The 13,479-nt window shown below is 37.9% G+C and overlaps 1 protein-coding gene and 1 pseudogene across 18 annotated transcripts in view; both read left to right on the forward strand.

Annotated features, from left to right (window-relative positions):
* ODF2L (outer dense fiber of sperm tails 2 like) overlaps nt 1-13,479 on the forward strand; it is a 339,482-nt gene that overhangs the window by 116,231 nt on the left and 209,772 nt on the right. The window lies entirely within an intron of this gene.
* LOC136794716 (HIG1 domain family member 1A, mitochondrial pseudogene) lies at nt 2,947-3,260 on the forward strand (annotated as a pseudogene).

The raw sequence follows: 13,479 nt of genomic DNA on the forward strand, positions 1-13,479 counted from the left end.
GTAGTTAATTAAATTGATGCTAAGATTTAGATCCATATCTTCTGATTACAAATTGAGTACAAATAATTAAATGTTCACTGAATGAATTAAGGGATCAGTGATTCTTATTAATTAATTTGATTCATAGATATTTATTTGCCCATAAAACTCTTATGAAAAGCAACTTTGCCAGTAGCACTTATTGTAAACAAAAATAATTTCAAGATAATTTTTCACTTAAAAATCAAAATTTGTGCTTGAAAATCTCTTCTAAAATTTACTTCATCCTCTACTTACAGCTTGTATCACATTTAAATTATCTCTGACATACTTATTAAATCATAATCCAAGAAAATTCTTCATAAGATCTTTAAGTAATGCACTCAAGTATTTAAGAGGTCTCATTTATATATATATATCTTGTTGAAACTCATCTCCTTTTTTAATGGAAAATGCAATAAAAAGATTTTTAATATCTTATTCCTTATTTTACTGAATATAATCCTGCCTTTATGTTCAGTGTTATTCTGTAAATAAATCTGGACTTTTAAAGACTAATTTTAATAGCAACAATACTATTTGTAACATACTTGTTCTTTTCTTGGTCTTAGGAAAATATTCTAATAATTTAACTATGAAATTACATACCCTTTCATTTCCCAGATCCACACCCTAAAGCCTTCCTTATTATTTATCTCACCAGTTAGCCTCTTTTAGTGACATTTACTGACAGCTCATTCCTTTTCCTACTTTTCTGTTATAAGGTCTTACTTTTCAATGGAGGTCACAGTTTTGAAAGCTGTGGCCACAAATGCTTATATGGTCCTTTGGATGAGCTAAATCAAAAGGGCAGTGAAAGGGACACATTTTGCAACCAGATAGCTCTGTAATCCACAATTAATTTTCTAATTTCCGCATGAAAATTAAAAAGATATAGTTTGATTACAGAATGTATTTCATATATATGCAAGCACTTAAAACCTTTCTAATTATGTATGCAAGGTCTAAACCAACCTCAAGAATTAATGTCAGATTCAGAGCAAAATCTTAAAATATTGCTAATCCATTTTAAAATGTAAATGAATTAGTCATTTGGAGAATGCAAATTAAAATGGCAAGATACCACTACATACCCGTTAAAATAACTCAGTGAAACAGACAATTTTCTAGGAAAATACAAATTATCACAAAAGAATCAGTCATAGGAAACCTGAATAGACCAAGAATTAACTTTTACTCAATTAATCAATAAGAAAAAGATACTCCACTTGAGAAAATGAGTTAATGACATACTTTTTTGTCAGGTTGACAAAAATTTTAAAAGGACAGCAATATATACTTTTGGTTATAGTTTAGGGAGGCAAATACTGTCATATACAGTTGATAATAAAAAGAGTTGCTAATACTTTCTTGTGAATAAATTGCCAATGTTAATCAAAAAAGGGAAAATGGTTTTTTTTGGTCTCTGAAAATTTTCTTTTAGAAATTCTTCCTAACCAACTAAAGATGTAAATTAAGATTTTGCTATAGGCGTGTTAATCATAAAGAACATTATTTTAAGAGTGAAAAATCGGAAAGATTCTAGATTTCCTTGTATAAATTTTATTACATGAATATGTGATCATTAAAAATGAACTGATATTTCAGTATGTTAATGATAGAGTGTTGAATTTTAAAGCTCTTATTATACTCTAAAGGAATCAACAAAATGCAACTACACACAATATAGTTATCACAAAGATATTTCACTAAAAGAAGTCAATCACAAAAAAATATGTATTATATTATTCCACCTATATAAAGTACATAAACAGGTAAAAACAATTTATGCTGTTAGAAATCAAGATAATGTTTAACTTTGGGGGAGATAATGACTGGAGGAGAACAGAAAGGGTTCCCTGGGGATGATAGTAATGTTCTTTTCTGAATATTGGTCCTGGTTGTATGGGTGTGTTTGTGAAAATTCTTCTAGCTAATGACAGAAGCCAAGGTTTTCATGTACTAAGCTCTAAAGAGGAGCCAGAAAAGATATAAATAAGATATTATGTAACATAAATACTTTAAATAACCCTCCTTGGCCTGATTCTAAATCCTCATACAAAAGGACATTGATAAAATAACCAGTTCATTCTTCCCTTATCTCTTCATTCATTCAACAGTTAATTATTGAGACTTTCCTGTGTGCCAAGTCCTTCTAGTTAATGAAGTGAGGAAAACCATTAGGTCACTGCTCTCATGGAATTTATATTCCAGCCAGGAAGATTAAACAATAAACATTGTAACATTCCATTGAAAATTAGTATGTATCAGTGTTAAAAGCTATAGAGATTAATCCTTTGTCAGTTGCTTCATTTGCAAATATTTTCTTCCATTTTGAGGGTTGTCTTTTCATCTTGATTATGGTTTCCTTTGCTGTGTAAAAGCTTTTAAGTTTCATTATGTCCATTTGTTTATTTTTATTTCCATTACTCTAGGAGGTGGGTCAGAAAGGATCTTGGTGTGATTTATGTCATAAAGTGTTCTGTCTATGTTTTCCTCTAAGAGTTTTATAGTGTCTGGCCTTACATTTAGGTCTTTAATCCATTTTGAGTTTATTTTTGTGTATGGTGTTAGGGAGTGTCCTAATTTCATTCTTTTACATGTAGCTGTCCAGTTTTCCCTGCACCACTTATTGAAGAGGCTGTCTTTTCTCCATTTTATGTTCTTGCCTCCTTTGTAAAGCAGCCCATGTAGCTGTTTATCACAGAAAACAAACAACCCAATCCAAAAATGGGCAGAAGATCTAAATAGACATTTCTCCAAAGAAGACATACAGATGGCCAACAAATACATGAAAAGATCCTCAACATCACTAATCATTAGAGAAATGCAAATCAAAACCATAATGAGGTATCACCTCACACCAGTCAGAATGGCCATCATCAAAAAATCTAGAAACAGCAGAAGCCAGTTGGAAACTGCGACGTCTTGTAATTTTCTGAAGATTCTTCAATCACTATGTCAAGCGACACAGATGTTTCTCTTTCTTCATAAGATGAAGATCAGGGATCTAAACTTATCCAAAAAGCTAGAGAGGCACCATTTGTCCCCACTGGAATGGCAGGTTTTGCAACAATCGTTGCATATAGATTATGTAAATTGAAGAGCAGGGGAAATACTAAAATGTCTGTTCACCTGATCCACATGCGCGTGGCAGCCCAAGGCTTTGTTGTGGGAACAATGACTTTTGGTATGGGCTATTCCATGTATCGAGAATTCTGGGCAAAACCTAAACCTTAGAAGAGGAGACATTGTCTTGGTCTCATTGGTGGTGCTTGCTTTAGTTAGACATCTCATCTTGAGGTTATATGTTTATGTTGAAAATAAATTCTTTGGGTCGGACAATAGCATGGTAATTTGAATACTGGCTTTCTTTCTTGCAGGCTTGATTTGCCTGGTGACCAGGTTACTGGTGACTAGTTTACTAGCTAGGTCATTCAGGGGAGTTAGATTAGCACAAAAACATGTCATTTTATTTTATTTTATTTTTTTTTTTTTTTTGCGGTATGCGGGCCTCTCACTGTTGTGGCCTCTCCCGTTGCGGAGCACAGGCTCCGGACGCACAGGCTCAGCGGCCATGGCTCACGGGCTTAGTCGCTCCGCGGCATGTGGGATCTTCCCGGACCAGGGCACGAACCCGTGTCTCCTGCATCGGCAGGCGGATTCTCAACCACTGCGCCACCAGGGAAGCCCCAAACATGTCATTTTAAAATGCACTTGATAGTGGTACAATGTCCACCTTCTTAAACTCTTCTGATGAAATTAGTTGTAAAGAGGACAACATGCCAATCCTGATAATGCTCCCAGTTGCTGCAGAATATCATATGCTTTTGATGTAATATAGGAATCCTATTTACCCCAGTTAATTTAACTCTTTCTGACTGCCTTCTGGACTGAGTACTGTTTTAAGGGCGGGTTGGCTCTTGAGGAACCCTTTCAGAACAGTGCACGGAATACAGCATTATAAACCTCCTGGTAACTATATGTGTGTTTTTAAGCCAAACCTAAAAAGCTGGTAAGAGATCTGCTTTGAAGTAGTATTTATTTCAGAATCATAGTTGTAAACATGAGAATAACTTAACTGTAGATCCCCATTTAGCTCTTTTGTAATTGCAAAATTATATTTTGCTGCTGTTATATTAGAATAATTTTTGTGTCATTTTGAAATAGAAATATGAATTTTAAGTGCTAATGCAAGGGTAAATGAAAAACACTTTTTCAATGTGTGCAGTATGTTTATTTTCTCTGTAAGAATTGTAAGTGTTTAACTAAATAAATTGCCTATAATGGAAGTGATTTATGAGCAAGCTGGTTTGGTCAGACATTATACAAACTTTGGTATACTACAGAATGCTTTGTTGTACTTGTGAAATTCTCTTGTTTAACCTGAATTTACATTCCATGATGATAACATGGTAAATGTAGTGTTATTAAAGTAAGTGAACACATAAAAAAAAAAATCTAGAAACAACAAATGCTGGAGAGTGTGTGGAGAAAAGGGAACCCTCCTGCACTGTTGGTGGGAATGTAAATTGATACAGCCACTATGGAGAACAGTATGGAGGTTCCTTAAAAAACTAAAAATAGAACTACCATATGACCCAACAATCCCACTACTGGGCATATACCCTGAGAAAACCATAATTCAAAAAGATACATGTACCACAGTGTTCATTGCAGCACTATTTACAATAGCCAGGACATGGAAGCAACCTAAATGTCCATCAACAGATGAATGGATAAAGAAGATGTGGAACATATATACAATGGAATATTACTCAGCCATAAAAAGGAACAAAATTGAGTTATTTGTAGTGAGGTGGATGAACCTAGAGTATAGCTGATTCAATTTGTTGTACAGCAGAAACTAACACAACATTGTAAAGCAATTATACTCCAATAAAGATGTGAAAAAAAAGGTTTGGTACAAAAATGAAAAAAATAAAAGCTATACAGAGAATTTTACAATGAAAGATAGGGTGGTGACTGAGTTGCTGCTTAGGACTGGGTTGACAGAGATGGCCTAGCCAAAGAGATATTTAAACAGAGATGTGCAAAGAAAGAGTCAGTGATGAAAAATCATGTATAAGGAACAGCATTTCAAAGAAAAAATGACTTCTGCATTTGACCTCAGGCAGCTGGGTGGGTCAGTGTTGATGTTTATGTAGGAGTATGGGAAGGGCGGCCAGCTGATATAGGAGAGTAGAGAGAGGCTTCATTTCTCAAGTGTAAAATAAGTTTTCAGCTACTTTTGAATGAGTCTGGGCCTTAAAATATTTGAAATTAATTTGAAGGATTAAAGTAAAATCCTGGGCAGGTGTAAACAGGGTCATAGAAGTAGTTGGGGTTGGAGGAAGGTATTAGGCAGAACTATATTTATATCAACAATTTGAATGAACCTAAATAGAAGATGAAGGCTAGTTGGGAGATTAATTAAGAGAAAATGTTAAGCCAAAGTTTGTTATTCCATTAACAATGAGGATATAATTCAAGATGCTTTTATTAAATGGAGTGACTTAGCATTACTGTCCAGAGGTATAACATTGTCTTCCTATAGTGTAAACGTATAGAGTAAGGTGGTTACTGGTTCCTCTTGTTGTACTTTTGTCAGCTCTGGGATTGATTCATTACAACTGATACTCTGGAGAAGACAGATTCCATGCTTTCCTTTAACAAATATTTTCTGAGCATAGTGATAGGTATAGAGGATATAATGTTAATAAGAGATTGTTTTCTGCCCTCAAAAAGATCACCATCTGGAAAGAAATAAGGGAGAAGTAAATTGTCAATTAAGACATAAAATGTTAAGTGTTATCCCAGGGGCGAGAATGAGGTGATGTGAGAGGAATTTAACCCAGACAGAAGGGGGATTGGAGAAGTTAGGGAATGCTTCCCAGGGGAGTGATATCTATTGTAAGACTAGTCAGATGAGCATGAGTCATTCATGTGACAGCAGAATGTGGAAGTGGATGGGTGATGGAGAGGGGGATGGAGATGTAGCCTGGGGATACAGAGAAGGTGGATGGAGCTCAGTATATACAAGTACAATGTGAGGTGTGAGAACTGTGACTGGAGTGGTAAACCAGAGGTGGAACATGAAAGACATTATCAATTATATCGTGGGGCTTGAACTTCACACTGAGTACAAAGGAGAGTTGTTAGAAGGTTTTAAGTAGGAGAGTTAAAGCATCAGATTGGTACTTTAGAAAGACTCTGGCTGTATGGTGAAGAATGGTTGAAACAGGGCTGCATTGCTATCACATATGTTGTGTGAATTAGAAAAACAACTTGTGAATTAGAAAAATGTGTTCCCTCTGGGCAGAGAAATGATCAAATAGTGCCCCTCGACTTTAGTCTTGGGAGCTGAGTTTAGACTGTATTTTACCCCTACTCTCCTTTCCCCTGACAAAGCTGGGTGCTTTCAGGCAGAGAACAACCTACACAATGGTTTACAGTGGCTCTGTTTGCAAAGGGTTATGTAGGAATCCAGGTGAGGAGTGCTGGGGGCATGAACTAAGGAGAGAGACAGGTGGAGGGCTTTTCAAGATATTCAGATTTGACAGGATTTGATGACTGTTTGTAAAAGGGTAAAGAAAGGGAATGGAAAAGTTTCTGTATGTGTATGTGTGTTCAATATTCATTACTTCATCGTCCCCTCTCTCCTCTTTTATTCTCTCTTCCCGGGATGCATTCCTGTCTCCAAAGAACTCACTGAACAGTTGAAGGGTGTTAGGGAGGCTTATGTCAGATATGTAAAGAAGTAAATGCATTTGGAAGTTAGATTCTATATGAAGAGTGGAGAGTTGGACACAAAAGAAAGCGCTCTATTCTGCCTGAGAGTGGGGGAGATAGTCAGGAAAGGCAGTAGGGGTGGGATTTTGAGAGGGGGGCATATGGTCAGAAGGCAGAAAAGGGAGTCTGAAGATGGTAGGATTAGAAATGGAGAAGGATGGAAGGGATATGGTATTCCTGATAAAGACCCAAAGACATAAAACAGTGTGTACTTTTGGGAAAACTGAAAGTCTTTGACTGATTAGATTTGTGAGAACAGTGAGATGGTACAGTAAGAGATAGGGAAGTGGAGGCAAGGGCTGCATGGTGGCAGGCCTGGCACTCATTCATTTGACACATATTTTGGTCCTTTTGTCCTTGGTGCCTAGAAAAAGTGATGTAGAGTCATAGTCTCTGCCTTTGTGGTATTAGTCTTTATTTTTAAAATAATTTAAGAACTATTTTAGTTTTGCACATTACTTTGGGGGAAATGTAGCAGACATATTGGGGAGGGTAGAATGAAGACACAGAGTTTATTTTTGTGTATAGTGTTAAAGAATGTTCCAATTTCATTTTTTTACTTGTAGCTGTCCAGTTTTCCCACCATTTATTGAAGAGACTGTCTTTCTCCATTGTATAGTCTTGCCTCCTTTGTTATAGATTAATTGACCATAGGTGCGTGGATTTATTTCTGGGTTTTCTATCCTGTTCCATTGATCTATATTTGTTTTTGGTTAACACCATACACACAAACAAACTCAAAATGGATTAAAGACCTAAAAGTAGAACCAGACACTACAAAAATCTTAGAGGAAAACATAGGCAGAATATTCTTTGACATAAATTGCAGCAATATATTTTTCGAGCTGTCTCCTAGAGTAATGGAAATTTTTTTTTTTTTTAAAGGGACCTAATTAAACTCAAAAGCTTTTGCACAGTAAAGGAAACCATATGCAAAAAAAAGACAACCCACAGAATGGGAGAAAATATTTGCAAACGAAGCAACTGACAATCAATTAATTCCAAAATTTACCAACAGTTCATGCAGCTCAGTAGCAAAAAAGAACCCAATTTTTAAAATGGGCAGGGCTTCCCTGGTGGTGCAGTGGTTGTGAGTCCGCCTGCTGATGCAGGGAACACGGGTTCATGTCCCAGTCTGGAAGGATCCCACATGCCACAGAGCGGCTGGGCCTGTGAGCCATGGCCACTGAGCCTGTGTGTCCAGAGCCTGTGCTCCGCAATGGGAGTGGCCACAACAGTGAGAGACCTGTGTACCACAAAAAAAAAAAAAAAAAAAAAAAAAAAAGGGCAGAATGGGGGAGACCTTCAAGATGGTGGAGGAGTAAGATGTGGAGGTCACCTTCTGCCCCACAAATACATCAGAAATACATCTACATGTGGAACAAATCCTACAGAACACCTACTGAACACTGGCAGAAGACCTCAGACTTCCCAAAAGGCAAGAAACTCCCCATGTACCTGGGTAGGGCAAAAGAAAGAAAAACCAGAGACAAAAGAATAGGGACAGGACCTGCACCTCTGGGAGGTAGCTGTGAAGAAGGAAGTTTTCACACACTAGGAAGCCCCTTCACAGGTGGTTATGGGGGGTGGGGGGAAGCTTCAGAGCCACAGAGGAAAGCACAGCAACAAGGGTGCAGAGGATCAGTGCCGACCAGCACTCACCAGCTCAAGAGGCTTGTCTGCTCACCTGCCAGGGTGGGTGGGTTCTGGGATCTGAGGCTCAGGCTTCGAAGGTCAGATCCCAGGGAGAGGACTGGGGTTGGCTGTGTGAACACAGTCTGAAGGGGGCTAGTGCACCACAGCTAGCTGGGAGGGAGTCCAGGAGCAAGTCTGGACCTGCCTAAGAGGCAAGAGACAATTGTTTCGGGGTGTGCGAGGAGAGGGGATTCAGAGCACCACCCAAACGAGCTTCAGAGACAGGTGCGAGCCACGACTATCAGAGCGGACACCAGAGACGGGCCTGAAAGGCTAAGGCTGCTGCTGCAGGCACCAAGAAGCCTGTGTGCAAGCACAGGTCACTATCCACACTTCCCCTCCCAGGAGCCTGTGCAGCCAGCCACTGCCAGGGCCCTGTGATCCAGGGACAACTTCCCCGGGAGAATACACAGCAAGCCTCAGGCTGTTGCAACATCACAATGGCCTCTGCCACTGCAGGCTCACCCGCATTCCGTACCCCTCCCTTCCCCCAGCCTGAGTGAGCTGGAGCCCCCGAATCAGCTACTACTTTAATTCCATCCTGTCTGGGCAGGGAACAGATGGCCTCAGGCGACCTACATGCAAAGGCGGGGCCAAATCCAAAGCTGAACCCCAGGAGCTGTGCAAACAGAGAAGAGAAAGGGCAATTTCCCCCAGCAGTCTCAGGAGCAACGGATTAAAACTCCACAATCAACTTGATGTACCCAGCATCTCTGGAATACCTGAATAGACAACGAATCATCCCAAAATTGAGACGGTAGATTTTGGGAGCTACTGTAGACTTGGGGTTTGCTTTCTGCATCTAATTTTGTTTCTGGTTTTATGTTTATCATAGTTTAGTATTTAGAGTTTATTATCATTGGTAGATTTGTTTATTGATTTGGTTGCTCTCTTTCTCCTTTTTTAAAATATATATATATATTTTTTCCTTTTTCTCTTTTTGTGAGTGTGTATGTGTATGCTTCTTTGTGTGATTTTGTCTGTATAGCTTTGCTTGTACCGTTTGTCCTAGCGTTCTATCTATCCATTTTTCTTTGTTTGTTTGTTTGTTTTTTCGTATAGTTTTTAGTGCTTGTTATCATTGGTGGATTTGTTTTTAGGTTTGGTTGCTCTCTTCTTTCTTTCTTTTTTGTTATTATTAAATTTTTTTTGTTTTTAATAATTAAAAAAAATTTTTAATAGCTTTATTTTATTTCATGTTTTTCTTTCTTTCTTTCTTTCTTTTCTTCTGAGCCAATGTGGCTGACAGGGTCTTGGTGCTCTGGCCAGGTGTCAGGCCTGTGCCATTGAAGTGGGGGAACTGAGTTCAGAACACTGGTCCACCAGAGACCTCCCAGCTCCATGTAATATCAAATGGTGAAAGCTCTCCCAGAGATCTCTATCTCAACGCTAAGACCCAGCTCCACTCAATGACCAGCAAGCTACAGTGCTGGACACCCTATGCCAAACAACTAGCAAAACAGGAGCACAACCCCACCCATTAGCATAGAGGCTGCCTAAAATCATAGTAAGGTCACAGACACCCCAAAACACACCACAGGATGCCATCCTGCCCACCAGAAAGACAATATCCAGCCTCATCCACCAGAGCACAGGCACCAATCCCCTCCACCAGTAAGCCTACACAACCCACAGAACCAAGCTTAGCCACTAGGGGCAGACAACATAAACAATGGGCACTATGAACCTGCAGCCTGAGGAAAGGAGACCCCAAACACAGTAAGTTAAACAAAATGAGAAGACAGAGAAACACACAGCAGATGAAGGAGCAAGGTAAAAACCCACCAGACCAAACAAATGAAGAGGAAGTAGGCAGTCTACCTGAAAAATAATTCCGAGTAATGATAGTAAATATGATCCAAAATCTTGGAAATAGAATGGAGTAAATACAAGAAACGTTTAACAAGGACCTAAAGAACTAAAGAGGAAACAGAGAATGATGAACAACACAATAAATGAAATGAAAAATTCTGTAGAAGGAATCAATAGCAGAATAACTGAAGCAGAAGAACGGATAAGTAACCTGGAAGATAAAATAGTGCACATAACTACAGCACAGCAGAATAAAGGAAAAAGAATGAAAAGACTTGAGGACAGTCTCAGAGACCTCTGGGACAACATTAAATGCACCAACATTCAAAATATAGGGGTCCCAGAAGAAGAAGAGAAAAAGAAAGGGACTGAGAAAATATTTGAAGAGATTATAGTTGAAAACTTCCCTATAATGGGAAAGGAAATAGTCAATCAAGTCCAGGAAGTGCAGAGAGTCCCATACAGGATAAATCCAAAGAGAAACGTGCCAAGACACATATTAATCAAACTACCAAAAATTAAATATAAAGAAAAATATTAAAAGTACCAAGGGAAAAAAACAAATAACATACAAGGGAATCCCCATAAGGTTAACAGCTGATCGTTCAGCAGAACCTCTGCAAGCCAGAAGGGAGTGGCAGGACATATTTAAAGTGATGAAAGGGAAAAACCTATAACCAAGATTACTCTACCCATCAAGGATCTCATTCAGATTCAACAGAGAAATTAAAGCCTTTACAGACAAGCAAAAGCTAAGAGAATTCGGCACCACCAAACCAGCTTTACAACAAATGCTAAAGGAACTTCTCTAGGTAGGAAACACAAAAGAAGGAAAAGACTGACCATAAAAAGCCCAAAACAATTAAGAAAATGGTAATAGGAACATACATATGGATAACTACCTGAAAGTAAATGGATTAAATGCTCCAACCAAAAGGCACAGACTGGCTGAATGGATACAAAAACAAGACCCATATGTATGCTTTCTACAAGAGACCCACTTCAGACCTAGGGATACATACAGACTGAAAGTGGGGGGGTCGAAAAAGATATTCCATGCAAATGGAAATCAAATGAAAGCTGGAGTAGCAATACTCATATCAGACAAAATAGACTTTAAAATAAAGACTATTATAAGAGACTAAGAAAGACACTACATAATGATCAAGGGATCAAGAAGAAGATATAACAATTGTAAATATTTATGCACCCAACATAGGAGCACCTCAATACATAAGGCAAATGCTAACAGCCATAAAAGGGAAATTGACAGTAACACAATCATAATAGGGGACTTTAATACCCCACTTTCACCAATGGACAGATTATCCAAAATGAAAATGAATAAGGAAACACAATCTTTAAATGATACACTAAACAAGGTGGACTTAATTGATATTTACAGGATATTCCATCCAAAAGCAACAGAATACACTTTCTTCTCTTGTGCTCATGGAATATTCTCCAGGATAGATCATATCTTGGGTCACAAATCAAGCCTTGGTAAATTTAAGAATATTGAAATCATATCAAGTATCTTTTCCGACCACAATGCTATGAGACTACATATCAATTGCAGGAAAAAAATACAAACACATGGAGGGTAAACAATACACTACTAAATAACCAAGAGATCACTGAGGAAATCAAAGAGGAAATCAAAAAATTCCTAGAAACAAATGACAGTGAAAACACGACAACCCAAAACCTATGGGATGCAGCAAAAACAGTTCCAAGAGGGAAGTTTATAGCAATACACTCCTACTTCTAGAAACAAGAAACATCTCAAATAAACAACTTAGTCTTACACCTAAAGCAATTAGAGAAAGAAGAACAAAAAAAACCCCAAAGTTAACAGAAGGAAAGAAATCATAAAGATCAGATCAGAAATAAATGAAAAAGAAATGAAGGAAATGATAGCAAAGATCAATAAAACTAAAAGCTGGTTCTTTGAGAAGATAAACAAAATTGATAAACCATTAGCCAGACTCATCAAGAAAAAAAGGGATAAGACTCAAATCAATAGAACTAGAAATGAAAATGGAGAAGTAACAACTGACACTGAAGAAATATAAAGGATCATGAGAGATTACTACAAGCAACTATATGCCAATAAAATGGACAACCTGGAAGAAATGGACAAATTCTTAGAAAAGCCCAACCTTCCAAGACTGAACAAGGAAGAAATAGAAATATAAACAGACCAATCACAAGCAATGAAATTGAGACTGTGATTAAAAATCTTCCAACAAACAAAAGTCTAGGACCAGATGGATTCACAGGCGAATATGATAAAACATTTAGAGAAGAGCTAACACCTATCCTTCTCAGCTTCCAAAATATAGCAGAGGGAGGAATACCCCAAACTCATTCTACGAGGCCACCATCACCCTGATACCAAAACCAGACAAAGATGTCACAAAGAAAGAAAACTACAGGCCAATATCACTGATGAACATAGATGCAAAAATGCTCAACAAAATACTAGTAAACAGAATCCAACAGCACATTAAAAGGATCATACACCATGATCAAGTGGGGTTTATTCCAGGAATGCAAGGATTCTTCAATGTATGCAAATCAATCAATGTGATACACCATATTAACAAATTGAAGGAGAAAAACCATATGATCATCTCAATAGATGCAGAAAAAGTTTTTGACCAAGTTCAACACCCATTTATGATAAAAACCCTCCCGAAAGTAGGCATAGGGGGAACTTACCTCAACATAATAAAGGCCTTATATGACAAACCCACAGCCAACACCGTCCTCAATGGTGAAAAACTGAAACCATTTCCTCTACGATCAGGAACAAGACAAGGTTTTGAATGACTGAATGAAATTTCAGACCACTTGGAAAACTTGTAAATATTTATGTCTTGTGATTTGTTTAACATCGGTCTTTCTGCTAGAGTCTAACCTCCATGAGGACTTAGAGCAGTATTTTCATTCACCATTCTATCCACAGCACTTAGCTGCAAAGTGTTGATAAATAGTAGGAGTTTAATATCCTGACTGACTGACTGATGAACAGGTGGCACTCAGTGCTAAGATCCCTGAGTTTGGGGTACAACAGTACAGAGCTTCTCAGCATTAAGGCTGCTATGAATTGAACACTAAGTATGTGCAGGAATGAGGCCAAGGATCTGTCATTATCTA

This window comes from Kogia breviceps, chromosome 1 (assembly GCF_026419965.1).
Source record: "Kogia breviceps isolate mKogBre1 chromosome 1, mKogBre1 haplotype 1, whole genome shotgun sequence".
NCBI classification, from domain to species: domain Eukaryota; kingdom Metazoa; phylum Chordata; class Mammalia; order Artiodactyla; family Physeteridae; genus Kogia; species Kogia breviceps.